Source organism: Drosophila biarmipes, chromosome X, assembly GCF_025231255.1.
Source record: "Drosophila biarmipes strain raj3 chromosome X, RU_DBia_V1.1, whole genome shotgun sequence".
Lineage (NCBI taxonomy): Eukaryota > Metazoa > Arthropoda > Insecta > Diptera > Drosophilidae > Drosophila > Drosophila biarmipes.
The window spans coordinates 25,537,570-25,560,986 of NC_066611.1; the positions used below are offsets into that span (position 1 = coordinate 25,537,570).

The 23,417-nt window shown below is 41.8% G+C and overlaps 1 protein-coding gene across 6 annotated transcripts in view; it reads left to right on the top strand.

Annotated features, from left to right (window-relative positions):
- LOC108024267 (uncharacterized) overlaps nt 1-23,417 on the top strand; it is a 104,912-nt gene that overhangs the window by 25,920 nt on the left and 55,575 nt on the right. The window contains exon 1 of one of the 6 annotated variants that reach the window (XM_044093592.2): nt 16,288-16,616. The exons of the other annotated variants lie outside the window; for them this stretch is intronic. The gene's annotated coding sequence lies outside the window, so the exon portion shown is untranslated. Of the gene's footprint in view, nt 1-16,287; nt 16,617-23,417 lie in introns of those variants that run through there. 6 annotated transcript variants of the gene reach the window in all.

The window sequence follows — 23,417 nt, forward strand, 5'->3', positions numbered from 1 at the left end:
CGCTTGGAGTACCTTCCAATAAAATTAGGAGCACTTGCATTAACAGAGCGCGTTTGAATGGTTTAATACGAATAATATTATAATTGAAACAATTACATTGAAACATTTATATTTTATTACCTTTCGGTAATAGCTAACTAATAGCCAATCTATGCGGTTTTTATGGTTTCATTTGATTAGCCATTAAAGGATTATAGTTATATAAAAGAAGGGCGAATGGCTCAACAAATCTAGATCGATCGCAGTTCTGCTAAGGGGCGTATTGGATTGCCACCTTTCATAATATATTAGACATACATCTAGACATACATACGTGTGTGGTTGGTTCAGGGGAAGAAAAATGTTTGTGGGGTGGCCTTACTTAATGGCAATGCTCACCTGTAAAAATCCAATAAAAATGCTGGCAACAATAACATATTACAGCATGCCCTTCCATAACAATGAACAACCCCAACCACCCACAGGTCGCAAGGGGCTTTCGTAGGGTTCGTGAGGGTATGGTATGGAGGGTATGGTGTGGATTGGATGGTATGGGATGGTCCCGTGTCCTTCAGGACATGTAAAAATGTCAATGAAGGTCGCCCAACGAAGGCGAAGATGTAGAGGGTGTGGGAAAAGTTACGCACTCGGCGCCAAAGCTCCAGGATGGGCAACTAGGAGTGCTAGAACAGGTTCACCTATCCTGCAGTCCCGCCTTGATTGCCTCTTGGAGTGACAACTTGGTCTGAGCCCACAGGCCTCCACGGGTGAGAATGGCTTCCTGGAGGTTGGCTTATTTATTACTTTCACCCACTAATTGACAGCAATTTACCGGCTTAAGAAGCGTTGGAAGGACCCAGACCAGAACCCCCAGAGCCTCCAGCCCAGCTCTGGCGCAATGGGTCAAATAAAATGGACGTAATGGACACCCACCAAAGTCATTGCGTGCATGTTCGTTGGCCTTCCCGGGATTCCTCTGCGGGCACCGACTTACTTCATAATTGACAGCTAATTTCGGTTATAAATATATATTGTCCATATAGTATACAAAAAAGGGAGGCCCCCACCCCGAAAAAAAAAATGTTGGCCAAAGCCAATAGACCATGGCCGAAGGCTTGTTTATCCATCTTTTCTAGGGCTAACCAAACAATAACCCTGGTCTCTGCTCCATTTCCTTACCCTCTAAAAGTTTATGAGATATTTTTATTTACCAAAGAGAACCGTAAAAGCACTTGAAAACAAATAACGTTTGTTTTGTAGTAAACTTACAAGTGACCCACTTTTAGAGCTTAAATTATTAGTTACAATCAAAAATTGTATTTAAACTAACTTTAAGAAACTTGAATTTTAATTTCTTAAACCGAAAAATGACGCCTGCTAGAATTTTGGAACAAAATCCATTTTTTTGCCGGCGTTTTTCCCCGATTGCTTTCCATAAAACATGTGTGTGACATTATCATCCATTTTAAGTATAAACCACATAAACAGCTGAAATAAAAAATGGCACTATATGAGCCCGTAAATAACTTGCTGCTAAGCTGAACTAAGCCGCAACTGATCAAAACACAGAGTTGCAAAATAGTTTCCATTGCTGTTTCGCGGATTAGGCATTAATGGCTATATGTGGTGTGTGCAATTAAGTGTGCGTGGGTAGTCCCGTCGTCCACCAACTATTCCATCCTTGAACTGTTCTGTTCGGTCGGCTCCATCGACCGTCCCACAGCAGCTCACCGTCACCATCAGCAGCCCAGCTTCAGCTTCAGCTTCTGCCCATACTAATGATTACGTAGAAGTATTTTTACGAGCATAACAACATCGTGTAACATCAAAGCGTCTGGCACAGCATACAAAGCGGGATCCAAGGAGCTTTTCGGAAGGTACGGGGTGGTGCGGGATTAGTGGACGTAAGGGAAAATCGGAACTGTGATATATTGTACACTTGTAAAACACTCGGCACCGCCAATGAATATAAATCGAAATTATCTCGATTTTAAGACCTCTTTTTGAAATGCAGAACTTATAATTCGTTGACTCGATGATTCGGTCGTTAAAGATACATCTTTGGTACTTTCAGGTACTTGAAGTCAGGGTAAAGATTATCTATCCACATTCTAATTAATATGCAACTTTAAGAAGCTCCTTTTACAACACTAAGTAAACTGTGTTCGCCGATATGTAAGCATGTTTGCATACTTTGTGCACATATTTGCTTTTCCATGTGCACATTTACAAACCCCCTGCCAGTTTTGCAAATTATTGATATTATTATTGTTGATCCTGTCAGCAAATCCAAGGATGAAATACAATGAAAAACAAATTTTACCATCGAGGCAAGGGAATGAAAGTATTTCCATTTCTATGGACGAGATAGATGGAATTTTCGCTCGAGGCAGGTTTTATTTCCAGTACCCTTAAATCCAAAGGGTACATTCTGCTAAATTCCTCAATGTGTGTGCAACAGGAAAGCAGATAAAAATGCCACGCCTTGCCCTAGAAGTCGGTAGAAATTCAGGAGTCCATTGTCTTGACTGTACAATTTTTACTCTTGCTTTAGCTCTTTTCACTTAAACGCTCTTGCACACCAACCGCATTCAAGTTTAATATCGAATTGGTTAATTTATATTATCAATTTATCAATTTATGGTTTTGAAATTCCTTTTTTATGGCTTCAGACAAAACACCACACTTCGTTGGAGCCGGATGCGATAAAAATGGGTGGTGTTTGAGCCGAGTTGGGGGTGTTGGTGCTTGGGGGAAAAATGAAGGGAAAAAATGTACTTTGCAGGACTGGAAAATTATTGTCAGCCGGGCCTTGGCACGCTAACGTTTTGGATGTTAATGTATTCCAGCGCCGTTGGTGCCCACATAAATGCACACAAACATATGCACTTGGAAAACAAACTTGACCATTTTGGAAATTTGCCACCAAAAATGCAAAATCAAAAGAAAACACTCTACTTACCATTTTGTAAAAACAGGGAAATATTTCATAGCTGCAGCACAATGCTCTAGTACAAACAATTCGTTTGCATCGATTGCATATCTCTTTCGATTTTAAATAGAAGTCAGCACTCTAAAACATTAAAAACAACATTCACACTTATTTTAATGGCGCTTTTATTATTCATTATTCATTCTTCTTTCTTAATTCTTTTAAAAAACATATATTTGCATATTTCTGTACTGGAAAATTAGGCAGTCGGTTAATTTTGCACTTTGAAGTCTCAAGAAAACGTTTGGTTTCTGTTTAAAACGCTTTTTGGTATTATAACTTGTTATATCTCGCAGCAAAACAAAAAGTCTTCCCGAGAAGACGAAGTTCAAAGCAACATTTGTCGTGGGAGCTGAGAATCCTAACTTAATCCGCTGATGATGTCAAATAAATGTCAAAGAATTCATAAGTAAAATATATTTTTCTCTTGCAATTAGGATTAGATAAAAACGTTGGGGAGAGGCATTTGTGTCATTTACGCGAACGGAAATTTAGCTTCCGTCTTGCCTAAGCCGCAGAAGCACGCATTTGCGTTTTTGAAAAGTCAACACCAGATTTACTTGCGAAAGTGAGCAACGAGTGCTGTGAAACGTCTCCCTGTCTCCGCCGCCTTTCGCCCCCTCACTTTTTTCCAGTGTGGTGCCCCTTTGAATTCGTCTGTGAATTTCGCTTCAAACAAAGTACACGCCTCCTCTGTGGGTGGGGAAACCATGCGTGTCATGTTCGGTGCGATGACGATGGGTATGGGATGTGAGATAGGGATGTGGATGGGGATGTGGATGGGAAGGGGGATGGGGATGGGAGTAGGGATCGGTACAGGGGTACAGGGGGTGCCCAACTGGTGAAGTGCAATGAGCGGCGGAAGGGGATTTCGAGAAATCACAAATAATGAGACACAACATAGACAGCGGCGTCCCTCGGTCGAGGGGAAGAGGGTGGATGCACAGTAGTTGAACCTACACGGAAAAAGGGGATCAAAAAACCCAAAAAATTAATTTAAAGTGAAATAATGTGTTTATTTCAAATTGCAAATAAATATATTTTGTATGTTTTTAAACAACCAAGTACCCTAAAGTTGCACAAAAAAATAGTTGTTTAAGCTGTTTAACGAATAGAGAAAATAAGGACTTTGAAAAAATGCATATGGATATGATTTTTTACGTTTATTTTTGCCACTGTCTTAGTTGGTAGAAATAGAAGGCCGTGCCATCATCGTCAGCTTGGAAGCATAGCCACATCCCCATCTGTATCTACATACGGCCACCCCTATCATCCCCGCCCCTTTCGAGAGCTCCATCCATCCGCCCGCCATATGTGCACCGAGACCTTGGATAAAAGAGCCGTGGATTGGGGTCATGCAATTAAAAAATGTTCTCCAAATGAAATCACAATTTTTAAACTTGGGTACCAGACAGATTCTTAAGAATCTGTACTGCTTTGAGGGAAGCAGGATAACTCTTAAAAGTTGTACAATAAGTTATAATAAGCATGACTTTCTTTTATAAAATGTTAAAAACATTTTTGGGAAATTTTTTCTGTGTAAACCCAAAGGACATTGTATTCTTGTTGATGAGTGCTATTCTTTTGAACATAGCTGTATGTATATGGAAAACAAATAATTATATGCCATTTTTTAATATTCATGTATTGCTCATAATTTCTATATTTTTAGGTACATGTGTGTATACTTATGGGTCCTTATAAATAAAAACACTACCAGGGATACGTTAAATCAACGATAGCAACGCACCCCCTTGGTTTCGGCAAGGTCAGTTCGCAGGAACTGATGCGGCATTCCCGAAATGTTCTTATAACACGTATGTACATATAGTCAGCTATGTAGGAGGATCAGACAATTAGCTAAACAATATCCCATACGTATAAAGTTCCTCTTCGTTCAGTTTGAATAATTGAAAATAATTTAGTTAATGTTATAGAAAAATGTTAAATATTTTAGTGGGAGATTGCTTTTTCGAGACTCTGTACTTAACAACAAAGGGATATCTCAAATTTCAATCCCTAAATGTAGATAGTTTTCAAAGGGCATATATATAGATATAAAGATATATACACACAGCATTCAAGAGTGGAGGAAAAAAACCAGGATGCTTGTCAACTTGTAAGTTATAGCCGACACTCTCAATAAATGCCATCGAAGAGGCATGAACTGCTTCTCACGCTCCTTTGTGCGGTTACTCCCCCAACTCGAACTCAAACTCGTCCTCAATGGATAACTGAACCAAGAATAAGCCAAATATATGCACCTTTTGAAAGAGACATGATACACCCGAGTATGCGTACACATATGTCGGGAACTAGAATTAAGAATCGAGAGTGCCATTAGCCGGTGCTGTCAAGCAACTGCTCTCCCCAGCGACCCATTTGACAGCCAATTCGTTCCATTTTTTCTATTTTTTTCTTTTTGTTTGCTCTTGCTGGGAAGAAATGCTGGGTTTCTGCTGGATACAAGAGGTGCCCCGTGTTTTGTCAATATTGCCGCTTGGATTTCCTTCTGCGTCTGCCGGAATAATCAGCTCGTTTCGAAAAAAAATACAAAAAAAGTTCTGTACACCCACACCTGCAGCTTAAAGTTTGACAAAAAAGATGAGTAAAAGAACGCGTAAATCTTTGTTGCCCCACATGCACGCCAGAGCCACCACACATTATCCAGCCGTAGTCTAATCAAGAAAACCACTTACGAAGTCGGTTTCGTTTCCCAATTTCCCGTTCTACTACGGCCTCGCTCCCAACGCCCTTGTAAAAGGAAAAAAGCGAGAAGCGAAGAACAAACTTAAAATATCGTGGTGCAAATTTTCGTTTATGAAAATTCGAAAAAACGATGTACCCACGGGGGCGGTACGGAAAACCCAGTATATGGCTGTTGATACAGCATTGTCTCATGTGCATAAAACTGCCGGCAAAAAGCAAAAGTCATACGACCGGCATTAAAGCGCCACCGCACAAACACATCCAAATGCCCAAGTCGCCGAGTTGTCAAGTCGGTAAGTCAGCAAGTTTACCACCGGCAGAAGCCTGGAAACAAATTGTGCTTATGAGTAGAAAAATGACAAACAGCTGCGACAACAGGCGAGCACTACGACGACGTCTTTTAGCCATATCTCTTTAAAAAGCTAATTTTTCGTGTTTTATTTCTTCACCGTAAAATTTGGGCGTGGCACACCACAGTCACACGGAACTATAGAGCTGCGCCACTGTTTCCAGGGAGTAACGCTGCCACGATAAATATAAAGCCCACTAATTATGAGAGTCACGCGTTATAATAATCAGGAAATGTAACCACTCAAACAAAAATAGATTTCGTAAAATCAAATGCAGGGGTTTGAAAAATGTCACATTTTGCAGTAATTAATTTCATGCAATTCTATAATTTATAACTGGAGATATTGGCTCCCGATTTAGACATGGGATATCTCCATGAGTTTGTGGTTCATTTCTCTAATACCTCTACGAGTTTGTGGTTCAATTCTTTAATATAGTACATAAAAATTTGGCCTTTCGTGTTCGAATTTTCCATAATTCCATTGGCTTTCAGAAGGGAAACCCCAAAACTGCCCTTTTTGATCGCATGACTTTGGCAATTGGATCCCGATGTAGTCGTGGGATACCTCTATGAGTTTTTGGTTCAATTCTCTAGTAATGTACATTAAAATTTGTCTTTTATGCGCGGGTCAAAAATGTAGCCCTTATATTCATGTACGATTTTTCCATATTTCCAATGGCTTTCAAAATGGGAACCCAAAACTGCCCTTTTTGATCGCATGACTTTGGCAACTGGATCCCGATTTAGACGTGGGATACCTCTATGAGTTTGTGGGTGAATTATCTAATATTCTACATCAAAATTTGTCTTTTTTACGAGGGTCAAAATTTTAACCCGTTTTCATGTTCGAATTTTCCATAATTCCATTGGCTTTCAGAAAGTAAACCCAAAAACTGTCCTTCTTGATCACATAACTTTGGCTATTGGATCCCGATGTAGTCATGGGATACCTCTACGAGTTTGTGGCTCAATTCTCTAGTAATGTACATTAAAATTTGTCTTTTATGCGCGGGTCAAAAATGTAGCCCTTATATTCATGTACGATTTTTCCATATTTCCAATGGCTTTCAAAATGGGAACCCAAAACTGACCTTCTAGATGGATCCCGATTTAGACGTGGGATATATCTATGAGCTTGTGGTTTGATTCCCTTATATATTACATAAAATGTTGTCTTTGAATCGATTGTCAAAATGTTAGCCTATTTTCATGTCCGATTTTTGCGTATCTCCAATGGCTTGAAGCGTGATACCGCGGAATTGAATATAAAATGTACAATTAAATCTCTCCTACCCTTGCGAAAACTAAATTCTTAGAGATATATGGGTAGGTATAGGCCTTCTTGAAGTCAAGATTTTTATTTTGTAAATTCAATTCCGTCACACTCTTAATTAATAATTGTTTTCAATGATTTTTATTTTTTGCAGACCTTGGGGAAATTCATATCCGCATTTGTTCGCATTGGCTTTATGCTGCAGTAGCTCTTCCACAGATTCAGCAAAAGTGAATTTTGTTGAAAAACGCAAATAAAAGAAACTCTGGATGTCGATGGTAGAATCGAATTCGGTCAGCGTCGGATGTGGGCTATGATAACTGGCGGGTCGAAAAAAGGGGAAAATAGTTTCTGGATGTCGATTAACGTTATGCGCTTGAATTCGAGTTGTTCAGGGGGGGGACGCTGTTGAAATGTTTTCACAGAAAAGTTTGTTCCTTTTTTGTACTATTAATGGAACACGGTGACAGTGAAAAGTTTTAAAGTTAAAATTGTTTATACCGTGTCAACTAACGCACGACCTCGCGTTACTGTGATTTATTAAAAAAACTAAAGAAACTGTAGGACAAGTAAACTTCCACATACTTCAGAACCAAAATCAATATGATATTATATTAAGAAAAACATGGGAACTTTTCAGGGAAATGTTCCTAATTCAAAATGTCCCTTTTTTATCTGGCTGACGGATGCCGCCGACGGGAGGCTATCACGCATTTTGGCTTTATAAACGGATAATTGGTGGGGCAAGAGCGAAAGTAGCATTTTAGTATGTAAGAAATTAGCAAATTTGGACAAAATCGTGTGAAATAAGCATTTGTGGGCCAAGCACTTTGCATGACGGACGGCGATTCCATCAGCATTAAAAAAGAGAGGGAAAGGAAGTGGTGGGCGGTAAGGAGGGAACGTGATAGTGGTACACCGATGTCATTTTAGCATTCATGACAACCAACCAGCAGCAATAACAAACAGCGGACGCAAAATTGACACCAATTTGTGGACATAATTGTTTCGGCTTCTTTTTTTGCCCCCGTTCTGGCCCGGCTGCATTTATGATTAAAATGAAAGTGTGCGAATAAATAACATATTAAGAGGGGTGGGAGTGGAAAAAGGGAAATGGGAAATGGGAAAAAGTCGCACTTTGAGGAACGCTTTTTGCATGATAATGGAAAACCCAGGGAGCTCTCGTATGTACCGCAGTTTCGCTTTCAGACCGCAGCCGAACAGCCGAACAGAACAGAGCTCTTGAGCCACACATATCGCATGTTTTCGCATACGATGACAAATTTCCATAATTTGGGTTTGACTACGTCAACAGTCGTGTCGGCCATTTGCTGGGGGCAGGGCACCAGTAATGCGCGTGTCACCAGTATACCGTGGTGTATATGCCGGTACGCCATTACACAGTATATACAGCATATATAGTCCACAAGAACTTTCCGATTCGGCAACACCACCGCTGTCAAGGCCAACACCGCGTCACGTGACTTATTCAAATTAGCAATTTTATGTTTGCGCTTTTTTTCCTTTTAGTGCCTCGTTATATGGGGCCTCACCAGCTGAGTGGGATGTTTGCGGTCCAGGGGCCGTTTTACATTTCCCTATGTCAGCGGGACACCTTCTAATGTCCCTCTTTGACCCAAAAATAAAAATAAATAACAGTCTCCGCATTTATTTTTTTTCTGTGTCGGCACTCCGTTTCAAATTGATACCTTGGCAGCCAAAATAAAAGGGAAATGTAATCATTTTTATTGTTTGCTGGCTGATTTCATAATTCTTCCTTAAATCCCTTTAAAATTATTGTTTAATTTTGTAAATTGCCTATCTAGGAAGTATACCAATTGTACGTTTTTATGTTGCCCAGACGATTACGTTATTTTTATCACTTTATTGTATGTTGCCCAATGTCACTGTGTTTCGATCTTATTTCTATTCTATTGTATTCCTTAGAAATTATTGTTTGTTTTGGTAAATTGCCTACCTGTTACACACTAAAAGTAACGAGGAAACGAAATAAACGCTTGCTTTTCATTTCACCACTGATGTCTTCTTTTTGCGACTCTATAATGCCATCATTTATTTTAGTACCTTTTTATTGTATATGTTATGTATGCTCTAAAATGTACTTACCTGTTGCGTTATAAGCGTATGATAAAACTATGGATTACATTGCCAAGAAATACTTCGGTCACCTTTGCTGATTCAGTTGTTCGCGATTTAAGTTGCTCAATTAAGTGAGAAAACCCAGGCTCAGATGTGAGTCACAGAAACACGGTACGCAAATGCGGAAATTTCTGAGTTTCAAGTGCACTAACGCGGCCGGACAAGTTGGTATTGAGAAGGCGACCGGCCCGACCAGCGAACGAATCCATCTCCATCAAGCCATCGACCAAGTGTTCGCCTGTCACCCCCGAGCTAAATATTTAGACGCACCTGTTTCTTAATGTGACACGAAATATTACAAACATCATACATCACGGTTGTCACTGTTTCCGTCCGTTTTGTGGACATTGGACATTGGACTCTGGACACTGGAAGGTGTGCCTTGGGACGAGATGTATCCAGCAGATTTCACAGTTGGAGGCCAAAAGGGGGCCGGAACGATGACGACAAGCGTCATATGTATGCCGTGTTTTAGCAGAGGGAGTGGGCGGAACCGACATGGCCGGATTAAATCCGAAAATTGGCCATTTGCAGCGTTTGCTTAAATAATTTTCAAATCATGGGGATTAAATCAGAGCTGTTGCGCACTTAATCGAAATCATAGCAAATGAATAAGCCACTTTGTCAGCCAGCATCCTTTTTGGGCTCTACAATATGTATCGAAATAATTATGTGTGGGATGGGATGGGCTATGGATGGGCAAGGGTACCAATCCACCCACCGACGACTGTAACTAACCACTCCCGAGCGGGTATAAGCTGTGACAAAAGCCATCCGATAAAAAGGGATCTCAGGAGGAGGGAGGAGGAGAAGGAGAAGGAGGAGGACGGAGAGGAGGACTACAGGCGCAGGATACATGGCCACAACCCATGAACCCACTCTTGGGACCGACTATCTGGCCCTTTATTGGCCATCCCATCCTCAGCCGGAGGAGAGGACGGGACAGAAAGCCGAGATTTACGAGGTTTGCTATTAGCATTTCTGGCCTGGCCTCGTTTAAAACGCTTTTAATGTTCTCCGAAATATGCTCCGTGATGATTAACACACTTGCTTTCTTTTGAGGCAATTTCGAGATACGATTTTTTAATCCATTAAGCCAACTGAAGCTGAAGCTGAAGCTGAATTTCTGTGGGGCATCCAAAATCATTCAGCTATTTATAATGTGCGAGATATCGAGGGAATTTCGTGGAGTTGTTGGCAAGATGGAAAAGTTCTTATTGCTTGGCTTCTTCGATGTCCTTCTCACTTGTGGTTGAATTCTTCCTGCTCGAATGCGTGAATTTCTGCCTTGTCACCTGTGTTGTCCGCAGGCAAAAGCCTATTTTTGGGTGTTTTTAAATAGTTGGGCATACAATTTGGCCACACATTTGTGGCTGGTGACTGTGCAAAATCGTGCTCATGCTGGTAACTCTAAGGCCTTAAGGAATATCGCTGCATTTTTGTGTTGTAATAATATTAATTAATATTAATAATATCATATCATAATAATATAAAATATAATGAACAACAGTCGCTGTAGCAAAATATAAAAATTCTCTTTTCTCAAGCACTCTTTTGAGACCTTCCAGAGGCATAAATAAAAACACGTAGAAAGTTTCAGCATAGTAAAGGAAGGACATGCTTCGTGCGCTTTCTAATTCAAGGCCTTGCCATATTTTAAATTAGCCATTAAGGCACGATTTAGTGGAATACCTTAAACAACTTTGATGCGAGCAGAGGTCACAGAGGAGGAGTACATGTACATTGGCCCACTGGGCCAGATTTCCGATCTGGCTCTTTGCATTTGCCAAGTGCAAGCCAGGGGACACAAAGTGTGGGTAAAAAATGTGAAATGCGAAGTGCCGGAGGAATTATGCTTTCCAAATGGCAGCGAAACCATAAGATTTCAGGACTCTGGACAAAGTCCGGGACTCCATTATTAGGATATCTGCTGCTGCAGGGAAAGCGCGGCGGTCTCTGCTGGCCCCTTTATTATTCCATCATATTTTTTAAAAATTGTACATTGTTTAAACTTTTGATTAAGGGTTTCGGCTAAAAGTCATATTTTCTTCTTTCTCTTTGCACTCTCTCTTGCTGTCTCATTCTCCATCCTCCAGCATTTATTTATTATGCAAATTTTTTGGGCCAGTATTTGGACTGAACGGACCCAAAACAGCGAGCACAAGGCGACAGAGAAGGGGAAACGAAGAAGCAGACGCAAAGCAAAACACAGACGGCAAAGCCTACAAACAAACAGATAAATGGCAAACATGTCATAAAGGACTTCATACGCAATGTCCTCTCGGAGCAGAACGGGCTACAACAACCGTCGTGGGTGGGGCAGCAGGGTGGCGGGTTCGAGGCGGGGGAGGGATGTTGATTTTTAGGCTATAATCATTTTCATAATAACCGGAAAAGCGCACACACACGTCACCCCTACCACATTTCTGGGCTTTTAATTACAACCTCTGCTCTTTTTTCGTCGTTTTTTAGTAGAAATAAAATATGGCTGCTCCCAAGGACGGAGTTCTGAAAATGTTGATTTATTACAAATTAGAAAATGCTTACGGCTTGCTCTTTCGGCCGGTTCGTTACGTATGTGACTCAAGCCAACAGCAAATAGGGCATTAAAAAGGCATGATGGAGGCAAATAAAAATCTGCTGCTTGGTCACGTTTAGCTTTATTCTTTATCAGGAACTGGGTCAGTGTTAGCACAAGAACAATGAATATGAATGCAGTGCCCAAGGTAATCACATCCACTAAAGGTATTACGACCTGCGACCCATTGTGGAAGCAAGTAGTGTGGGCGCAGGGAAAAGATGAATGGGAAATGCATAGGTGCGACCTGTCGAACGTGTGATACCTCTCTGTAATGGGTTCTCTGGCCGGAAAAAGCCAAAGTTATAATAACTTTGAAGTTGCAATAGTTTTTAAAATATTCTGCTGTATTAAAAGAACATTATACATATATATATAATATATAAACCTCTTTGTGGCTTCTGCACTCTCACATCGTCCTACCCCTTACTCGTAGAGTAAAAGGGTATAATAGATTCGTTGGAAAGTATGTAACAGGTAGTAACAGGTAACATAAAGTATATATTTTCTTGATCAGGATCTCTGTCCGTATGAACGATGAGATCTATAAAAGCTAGAACAGTCAAACTTGGATTCTTGGGCTTCCTTCGTAACGGGGTGCCACGCCCACAATCCACGAAAACCTGTAGCGCCTACAGGTTTTATGCTAGAAACAAAATTTTAACTGCAATGTGTTTGTCTCATCAGTACCTATCGAGTGACCACGCCCAGAAACGGTTAAATCGCTTAAATCTGTTTGCCGCCCCCAAAACATCTACTGAAATAGCCGGTAGGTGGCGCCCTAAAATATCGCTTTGCTGCTTATATATCTCCCTGTTGCTCCCTGAGTTAGCTGAGCTGAGTTACGGGTATCTGATAGTCGAGGCACTCGACTATAGCGTTCTTTCTTTTTGTTAGTCAAACCACAGCGATCACAAGCGCCAGATTGAACTGCAAGTCAGGGACCATGTAGACTATTACATGCCATTACTTGCCTTTTTAGGGACCCCGCGCCTCCTCTTAGTTTCCCCCGCATTTTAAGGAGGCAATAGCATGGGCCAACATCGTGCCAATAGGGTTTATAATTGCGTTTGATTGATTGGCATTATAAATGCATTTAGACAAGCGCACGTCCGACACATCGGACAGAGCAGACAGAGCAGACATAACAGACGGACGTTCCTTTGCCAAGTCGGATGGATTGAGAGATGGATGTCAGTCAGCCAGTCAGCCAGTCAGCCAGTCAGTCGGTCTGGCAGTCCGTCTGGCAGTTTGGGTTGTGCAATAAACTGGGTTAAAGTCGGTGGCAGTCGTTATCCAACAGCACACCATGCCATTAGACAGATTAATTAATTGCGATAAACATAAATAAAAGAGGAGGTGAGCGGATCAAAAGCAGAAACTGAAACTGATACCTCATACTGATACCGATACCAATAACCGATGCACGCTCGAATGGGAGCGGATGGATGGATGGACGGATGGACTAGGAGAGGCCGATACAATTAGCACCCCATTTCAAAGGCAATAAAGTTCGATTCACACACAGAACTCGAAACTCGGAACTCGGAACTCGAGCCCAGAACTCGGAATTCAGAACCATGAACCATTCTGATAGTCAGACACACTGGCAGCAGTCTCGCTTTTCTTTTATGTTTTGTACATTGGCCAGCTAAAAGCTTTTCCTAATTCCAAACTGCCTCGGACGTCGCAAATAGTTATGATAATTGACGGTTAGCACACAACCAATAAGTCTACCTAAGACGGAAAGTGAAGCTCTTTGAAAGGGGGAATTTAAAAATTGTATTTTTGTGTGTGTTTCCCAAGACTCAAGAAAAGTTGTTACTAAAGTTTGGAATTTCTTTTAATTGACAATAAAGGTCATACAAAAGTGGCGACCTTCTTTGTATCAAAGAAAATACTGTTGAGCAAAAAAGTTAGAGGTCTGAAGAATTTGCTTCCTATAATATATTTTATGAGCATTTAAATTTCCAATTGCCATAAACTATTTTGATTCTATTGTGTGATGATATACACGTATAACCTTGATTATACTTTTAAAGATGCTCATCAAAAGCGCTTTTTCTTGTGAAAATGCATCCTTGGTTAGATTCAAATTTCGATGGCTGCCTCCGAGATAGAGCGTCATTTGGAGGGCGTGGCAAGTAGACAGTGGGTGGCAACAAAGAACTTTTTTCGACCCACAAGCAATTGCCCCCGTCGACATTCGACATCATTTTTGCAGCTCATCGGCACAGTAAGTGTCGCGTGCATTGCATCCTGGGCTTAAATTAGCGAAAACCATTTGGGAGAGAAAAATAACTACCCGATTGCAATATATTTGCTACCTGAAAGATCGATTTTTTGACGATCTTTTGGGACCAACAATATTTAGGGCTTAGTACAGAGAAAAGGTATCTAATGTTACTTTTACCAAAACTTTTATTTATTCCAGTGGCGAGCTAAGGTGGCTGAATGCACTAGAAACTTGTACGTATGTTAATGGCCTTTTTGTAACTTGTTCTTTGCTGAGTGCGTTGGGTAATTTAAGTCAACCCAAGTCCCTTAACCCACAAAGAGAGAAGCACGTGTGTGGCTGGCTAGACTATGCCAGGGGGCAATCCGACAGCGGATCCGAATCCGAAGCTTTGATTATCCCGCTCAAAGGCGGGGGCGTTCCGCCACGCCCCGCTCTCCACCCCCTCCCCCGGCCGAGTAAAAAGCCAACGTGGGCGGTGCTCGGTGCTCGGTGCTCGGTGTTCGGTGTTCGGTGTTACTTTCTTTCCTTTCCCCAACGCCATTTGTTTTCGGCTCCTTTGTGATTTTCCCCCGTCTTGGTGGCAGCAGTCAAGTTGCTCTATTAGGTATAGCATGAATAAATTTATTTGGCCTGGTATGGAAGTGGCATGTGGGCATGGTGTAGTCGAAGCAGGACCACAGTGCACAGTCCGCTTTATAGACGCATGCTAAATATTTACCCACATTGAACCAAAGTGTTAATTATGTGGGCGTATGCTAGCGCTATGTGAGAGTGTACGTTGATGTTTGCCACGCTGAGCTCATCAATTTACCGGGGAGCAAACGAATATCCCACCGAATACACCGAATGGCAACATGAGAACCGGCAGATGTTCGGGCTTACCCCGGCACCACTGAACACCACTATGGTGGAAGTGCCAATTTAGCAAGATATAATTAATAAAACTGGTAACATTAAATATTTGTCCCTGAAATTTCGTACAAAAAGGTTTGCAGACAGGGGGCGTGTATCGTACCAAAAAAATAACCAGCTTGTGCCTATGGTGTCGTAAAATGTTCGTGTTTATTTCAGGATTAAATACTTACTCGTAATTTGCACTCAGACTTGTGGGATTTTTTAAAGAGGTAAAAAGTTCCTATTAGTAATGTGGGCTGGAGCTAGTAAATATATTTTATATTAATTTCCCCCGAATTCCACCCACACATCGAATAAAATGTGACTTTTTAAGAATGTGCAACAATTTGAAAAATAAGAAAAAGCATAAAAAATGAGTTTGTTGGCAACTCTTTTTAATTGGCACGTTAGGCTGCAAATAAAACAGTTTAATCCTGCGCCACAGTAGCCTTGTGTTGCTCCTTTATTCCGCCTTTAGGGTTGCCTTTATTAATTCAGCACATTTTTTATTGCATAATTGACAGTTGTGATAAAGGTCACGGGGGGTGATAGAGCACGAGCGAACAGCCTTTCCTGCAGATAGGCTACAACATCCCATAGCACTCGTCGACTTGTGAAGTCAATCAAGAACGGCAGAGAGTGATGGGGCCAGCAGAGGCTAACCGGTTGAAGGCCCACACTTTTGGCATCGTTAAGAGCAGAAAGCCTTAACCCGTGTGTGCCAGACTGACTGACTGGCTGACTGACTGACTGGTTCCAAAGACGTCGAAATGTTGTGGCATGACCGACTCGTCGACTCCGCGTAAACTTCCCCACTTTCAGCCATCATAGATGACCCAGATACGGAGGAACATGCAACGGCCTCCGCTTGGGCGCTTGTCTCTCCTCGATTAAATATCCAATAAAAAAGGAATTCAGAAGTTATAACACAGGCAGCAGCCTTTAGATTAAATTATTTCCAATTAACCCCTTTTCCATTATGATACAATATGGCGTTATTGGAAAAGAAAATAAGTTTATAAGTACTTGGGGACTGGGATAACTACATATATGTACGTTGTGCCCTTCTAAAATATTTATACTTAATATGTTACTTCTTTTTCAATTTCAGGTAAGCTGCCATAATCATTGCAAGAACGGGTCCCTCCGACTCTGGCCACCCCATGTGGTTGACCTTCGCCTGTTTGGGACAGAAAGAGAAAAAATCATGTTTTAATAATTGAAATGACTAATGAACGCCGCTCGATGATTCAATGGGGTCAGCTGCATGCACTCGGGTTTGATTGACCGCCCCCTTCTGGCTATCAATTATTCTAAAAAAACCAGTACCAACAGCCGGCTATAGATGATTACGCCGTAATGGTGCCGGGTGATCGTGGGCTACATCACGTCCGAATGGATTCAGTCCGTAAAGATTATTGTAATACTAAAGTTTGGAAGGTAAATTTGCATTTAAAAAATTGGTAGCCGCTGAGAAAAGAAATCGTTTATTGGTTAACTGACAAAAGCTTTAAAAGCTTATAATCTACCTTAGTAATGTTAAGGACCTCTTAAATACTATATTTCTAAATGAATCGGTTTTAGTCCACATGTCGGAAGACAAAAACAACTGGCTCAACTCTCTAAGAGAAAAACCAGCTGAACATGTGTTTTTTTAAAGCCAACTAAGCCAAAATCATTAATTTTAATAGTCCAGTGTGTTTGGGTTGCTCTTTTCGTTTGTTTGAATATAATTTTATACGCGGAGCCCGAAACTTCACGATCCATGCCAGTCAACACAAAATATCTGAAAATAAAATAATCAAATATTAAATCCTTAGGCCCCAAAGTTTAAGTGATTAAAAATTACAATTTTGAAATGAGTAAAAATAGGGACATATTAACTTACTACTTTGTCGGATGAGAGCGTTTCTCTCAGTGCAGCCGGTAATTGTCCCCTACCCGATGAGCCTCGTGAGGTGTGTGTGTTTTCCGCTCTTTTTGGATTTATTGTTGCACGAATTGAACCCAAAAACAAAACCAAACGCCGATTTTGAGTCCGGTGCACTAACAATGACACAACGGACCCAGCACGTGTTTATCGCTGTCGTAAGCCGTTGCCCTCAGCTGTTTTGCTCCACATCACAGCCGCCAAATATAGTTACGCCAAGCATGTGTGAGGGTTGAGAGTCGAGAGCCTGGTTTGCGGGAACAGTCGGACGTTACGGCAACGCAGGTCAAATGTAATCTATACCATGTGCCATCTGCCAAGTGCCCCGGGTTCGTTTCGCCGCTTTCCGACCCGATAACCGGCTTTAGTCCGCGGGAAATTCGGGGAAATCAACACTACAGTTCCGAATTTGAATCTGTGGAACGATCAGAACTGAGAGTATTTCGTTTTCCCTTGCTGCAATTGAAACGAGCACAATATAATAGACTCCCACCCCACCCCTAAGAAGGGTTGCAATTACAACATGGCTCTCAAAAAGAACTTTAAAAAGCCTCGGAAGCTGTACACGATTAGAACTTAAACAGCTGAAGAAGTGAGCTCAATTTCTATACCGGTCTGTCTGACTAATATACTCCCTGCAATAGAAAGGAAACATTTTGGAATGATTTATCTAGACAGCTATAGGGCTGAGTGACAAGTCAAAAAAGCTATTCAAGTTTTTGGGCTTATAGACTTTTCCCTTTATAAAGGGAGTCTTAGCTAACTCGAAATGTATGCACATATGGGCAAAGTTAGCTATTTTGTTTGATAATTTTTGTGAGAAGGTTACCACTACCCCACATTTGTATAATGCTGGCATTTAGTTGTTGTTTTTTCTGTGTTCACGAGCAAAAGCTTAGTGTGGCGATGAGGGGGTGGCTATTGGAAAGGGGTTGGTGCCCGAGAGGCGTGACTGCATCCAATATCGGTGCACAGATATCCCGGCATCACGGCAAACATTTTACGTCAGGCGCACACTACCAAGATTTCCGGCCAACTCGTCTCGTCGGACTGCCGGGTTGGGATGAGGTTCTCCAGCATAAGAAAAGGTCGCTGGGGATGCTCCGGCTCGACCAAACATATCACCACCGTGGCCCGAATCAATATATTGACAGGATGAGGAGCGAAGGGACGTGGCAATATGGACGGTCAGATTGGACAGGAAATTTGAGTGGCCTCATGTAAAGAGATGACCATATGAATGCTCGAAAAGAGTCCACCTTGGAATTAAAGAACGAGGAATAAAGGCAGCCAAAAATAATACTATTTATCCATCTCATCATTTTAGAACATCCCTTTTTTAAGATCCAACAATATAATCTGATTTGGCAGGGTGACACATTTTTAATTGTCCTAAGCACCATTGCAATTTTCACTTCCAAGTCCATGAGAACCGAGAGCACAAATTGGGCTATCAGACAACCTACACTGAGAAAATGAAGCCCATATAAGGAAAGTAAACAGTATAATATTTCAATTTCAACATTGATGTCACAGAGCATGTTCATTATAGGGCTCTACCAGTTTGATATAAGTATTCTACCTATTAAGGTTCCCGAGATCAGAGCTACCTACATCCTATACGTACACATACCATATAGGGATGGACCGGAACGTGTGCATGAATACAACATACCATTGTGCTCGAGGAGTAAGGGGTGCAAAGAATGAATTAAATTACATTACATTACACCTTGGCCTGGACGCCGAGCGAGGATGTCGGGTGGGTGCGCTGGTTGAATGGGAGGGTTGGGATCGTTGGGCTGGCGGAGTGGCGGAGTGGCATAGAAAAATATAATGGCATCGTCATAACAACCGCAGGAAAACAAAACGTAGCGAGCATAAGAAAATGTAAGGAAAATATCGAATAAAACTCTACAAGAAACGGCCATCACTTTGGGGGGCAGATAGAAGACGCCTCTTCTGCACCACCACCACCCGCCGTTGAAGTGTGCTGTGGCGGTTGGGTGGTGGTCTGTGGGTGGTTGCTGGAAGCAACTGTTCGACAAAAAGAAATGAAATATGCGCATAAATTTCATATCGTTTTTATGATTTTCTTCTCTCGCCTCCTTGCTTAGTTTTTTCCGTAAATATTTTTTATCTCTATGGCGCTTCCGACTTTGTTATTATTGTTTTCTTTTTTTACTCAACCTTTCCCTGCTTTTTCTCTCATTTCGTTTCCGCCATATTCGATAGTAGCTTTCCCATTTAACCGGTTTTCCAATGGAGCTTGAAATTTTTGTTGAATTCCGCATTTTGCATTCAATTCTCATATGTGAGCTCCCTTCAAATCACAAAAACCGGGAAAGTGTCCACAAGCTTGGGGTTAGAGTTTCTTGGCTCGAAATAAAATGCTATTTTCGTATTTCCACCTAACACATTTTAAATCGATTGTTGCAGTCGCAGAAGATGTTTTTTGTACCATAAGTATTCATTTTTCACACCGAAACTTTGAGAACTTGGAGAAAAATGAAATGAATTGTTAGAAATGTGAGGCAACGGAAAACAATAATTTTAAGTAGGCAAAAATTTAAAAACAATTATATATTTTAATAAATAAAATCGTTGTAATGGTTCAAAGTGTTTTCAATAATTTAACATTGAAACTTAGGCTAACATTGAAAGACATTTTTGTTTTGTGGTAGTATTTTGCTCGACTAGATTAGGCCTCGTTTATTTCCAGTGTACGTGCGCAAAGAAAGCTACAAATAGCATTATCGGCCTGTACCGCATATTTGCATATTCCTAAATTATGGATAACGGATTGGGGCCCCCTCACTGTCAACTTATGGCAATTCATCAGTTTTGGGTACTCCTGAATCCTGACCCTAATGGATTTTGCGGGCATCCACACCTCTTGTGCTTTGCGGCCTCCGCCTCCTCCGACCCGTTTTCGCATACACAATCCCAGAACTCACAGTTTTGAGACCTGCAATTTGTTTTCGTATTTTCGTATATTTTGCCATCTATTCATTAAGCGAATTGAAAAGGAATAGTCCGCTGCGATGCGGGGTGAGGACTTGAGGGGGGATGTATGCTTTCAATGGCGCCCGGCACCTTTCATTTCAAGCCATAATGTAAAAGGAATTTTTCATTTACGCACATCCCATTGGCGATGGCCGAGAATGCGAATTTTGAGGCTATTGGAAACAACATTCTGCCAGGGACGCTGGCCAATCGAAAATATATCAGAGACACTAATTAGAGCGACTCCATGGTCCATGGTACGACGAAATCGGAATGTGTCCAGAGCACTCAAATGACTCGAATCAATCAAAAGGAAAACTTATATCCTCGTTTATATTGCTGCTCCTGCTCCTTCTCCTCTACCACCTCCTCCTCTTCGAAGCGAAAGTTCAGCGAGTCCTGTCCAAAAACTCTCGGCATCATCGGAACACATCTTCCGGCCAGAGGGGAATGCGTGTTAGTCATTTTTGAGTGACAGCTGATGTGGGTTCGAGTTTGAGTTCGCCACCGCCACCGCCACCACGTCTGCAATTTGGAAATAAGTTATTTATGACCTCTCAATTTCTGGTATTTTCCGGTCGAAGCCGTCACATTTGTTTAGCACACGAGTTTGTATAACTCCCTCCTCCGCACAATGGTTACACATTGGCTTATAAAATGTGTATGGGGAAAATGCTAGACAGTTCCGAGAACTCACTAATCACAGCGAAGGACCACTAAGCCCGTTTTGGACCGGCAAGGTACACGCCAAATTGCTAATATACAGATGGGCCATCGGTGCGGACAGATAATTATAATATTATTATATATAATAAGAGAGTGGAGCTTATAGATTGTTTAATTTGTTTGATTTCAAGTGTTATTTATTGTTTCGTGTCGACTTACAAAAAGAGACTAGGAAAGTGTTTGTTAAAACATTATTGATGTCTTTTGATTGTATAACCTGACTATGTTGCTGAATTACTTAATTAATTGCTTATTAAAAAAGCACGTGAACACCGAAAAAATAAGTCTTCATTAATATAACACACGTTTGTGATTATTAAGCTGTCGAAATCGAAATAGATTTTTCGGGGTTCTCTCAGCATATGCAAATTCAGTTATTTTACTTACTTCAGTCCTGCATTCAGGCAATATCCTTAAGTGCGGGCAGTGAGTAGGGGGTACTAGGTGGTCGGGAAAAGCCAGCCAAGGCCCCCTTTCATGTGCCAGGACTGCAGTGGGCAACTGCAGCAGCAAGCACACCAAAGTTAAGTTAAGTAAAGACAAAGAGACAAAAGCCAGCACAATTTTCACTTCAAGTGCTTTGTTTGACGCTGCGGCTGATGGCTGAATTGTTTTAACTGGGTTGAGCAAGAGCTGTTCTCCCGCACTCCGCCGTTCTGCACTGTTCTGCTCTGTTCTGTTGGGGTAAAAACTTTGGGCACGCACGGGCAATACTTTTCACTTTGTTCGTACTTAACGCTTACTTTCTACGCAGAGACAGGCGGCTCCATCCACCGCCACCTTCACAAAGAGCGCCCTCGCCCTTGCCCGGCAATAAAAAAATAATTTAACAGTTTTCGGCTCGAGGAAACCCTCCAACCCGCCCTACAAGCTGCCCAACAACACTATAGGATGCCTGCTCCTCCTGAAGACGAAGGAGCCTCTCATATATGAGGGACACTGGGGCAGGGCTCGGGACACTTTGCCTAGACACACCACGCAATGGGCTGCAAAACAGTTCTGGGACATTTCAGAATAGCCAGCGAGATTTGCTCGCCAGATGCGATGCGATATCATCCAACGATGGGGCCTGGGAAAGTTTCAAGGTTACTGGTTACTGGCCACTGGCTGGGTGGTAAATGTTTTCTGCTCTTTGTAAATATCTGCCTTCTTATACCCGTTGCTCGTGGAGTAAAAGGGTATACTAGATTCGTCGGAAAGTATGTAACAGGTAGAAAGAAGCGTTTCCGACCCCATAAAGTATATATTCTTGATCAGGATCATTAGCCAAGTCGATCTAGCCATGTCCGTCTGTCCGTATGAACGCTGAGATCTCGGAAGCTCTACAAGCTAGAACAGTCAAACTTGACATGCAATTTCCTGGGCTTCCTGCGTGACGGGGTGCCGCGCCCACTCTAACGCCCACAAACAGCTTAAACGCTTAAATCTGTCTGCCGCCCACATAACATTTACTGAAGTAGCCGGTAGGTGGTGCCCTAAAACATCGCTTTGCTGCTTATATATCTCCATTTCCCTGTGGCTCCCTTAAGTTGAGTAACGGGTATCTGATAGTCGAGGCACTCGACTACAGCGTTCTTCCTTGTTTTATCTGCCATCGCTGCGGGTTGTTGCGCGCCGTAAAAGCTGAAGTTATGACCGCCAGGCCGTAGGCCCAAAAGTTTTCATTTTTATTTGGAACGAAACGGAACGGAACCCACATCCTACGGAATCTGCCTACCCCCAAACAGCCCCTACAAAAGTCGCAGCTTCGAGCGATACTACTGAGTCATTTGCCGATTATATAATGAATTAATTAACGCTGTATTTTGCGGTTACGACGGCCAGTTAAGTTTATGTAATGCTAGATTTCAGCAAAAAGAATTTACCAGAACCTGTGAATAATTAGCTGAAGGGAGGAACCCACAATACATGATAACCTAAAATCATAAATAACCCTAAAAGTGGCCAAAGGGATGCCATTCAATTACCACTGAATGTCAGGACTCCAAAGGCTGTTATAGTAGAAAATCGTTTAATTTGTAGGTGGAAAAGAGAAAAAGAAAAACCGAACGACAATTGTATTTGCTGTAGTGCTTACTCAACTTTTCGAGCGACCGCAAAATCTGTTATTAGTGTCAAGTGGGATTGTGAGACACTTTGCACTCTGACCACCACCATTTCACTCCTCCCCGGCGGCCCTGTCAATCTTCCCTCGGATTCTTGGATTCCCAGTGTTTTCTCCCCGTCGCCTCGAGAGCAACCCATAGTTGGATTAATACGAATTTGCGGCTGTGGCTGCTACTGCTGGAAAACTTTTGTGTGAGTTGTTGCAAAATATTAAATTGCGGTAGCACGATGGGGCAGAGGGGACGGAAGGGCTTTAGAGGGATGGTAAATGGCTTTAAAGCGAGCCTGGGGAGCGCTTAGAGCACTCTTGTTCAAAGTATAGTCGATGGATAGTTCGATTTATAAAGTTGGGACCGACTCCTGCAAGTTGCCATCATCCCACAGAAGAGGGCAGCAAAGTTTGGGCATACATATATATTGGCGACAAGTGGCGAACATGCGGCGCGAGGTCAATCAAAATCAATTTGGCTTCC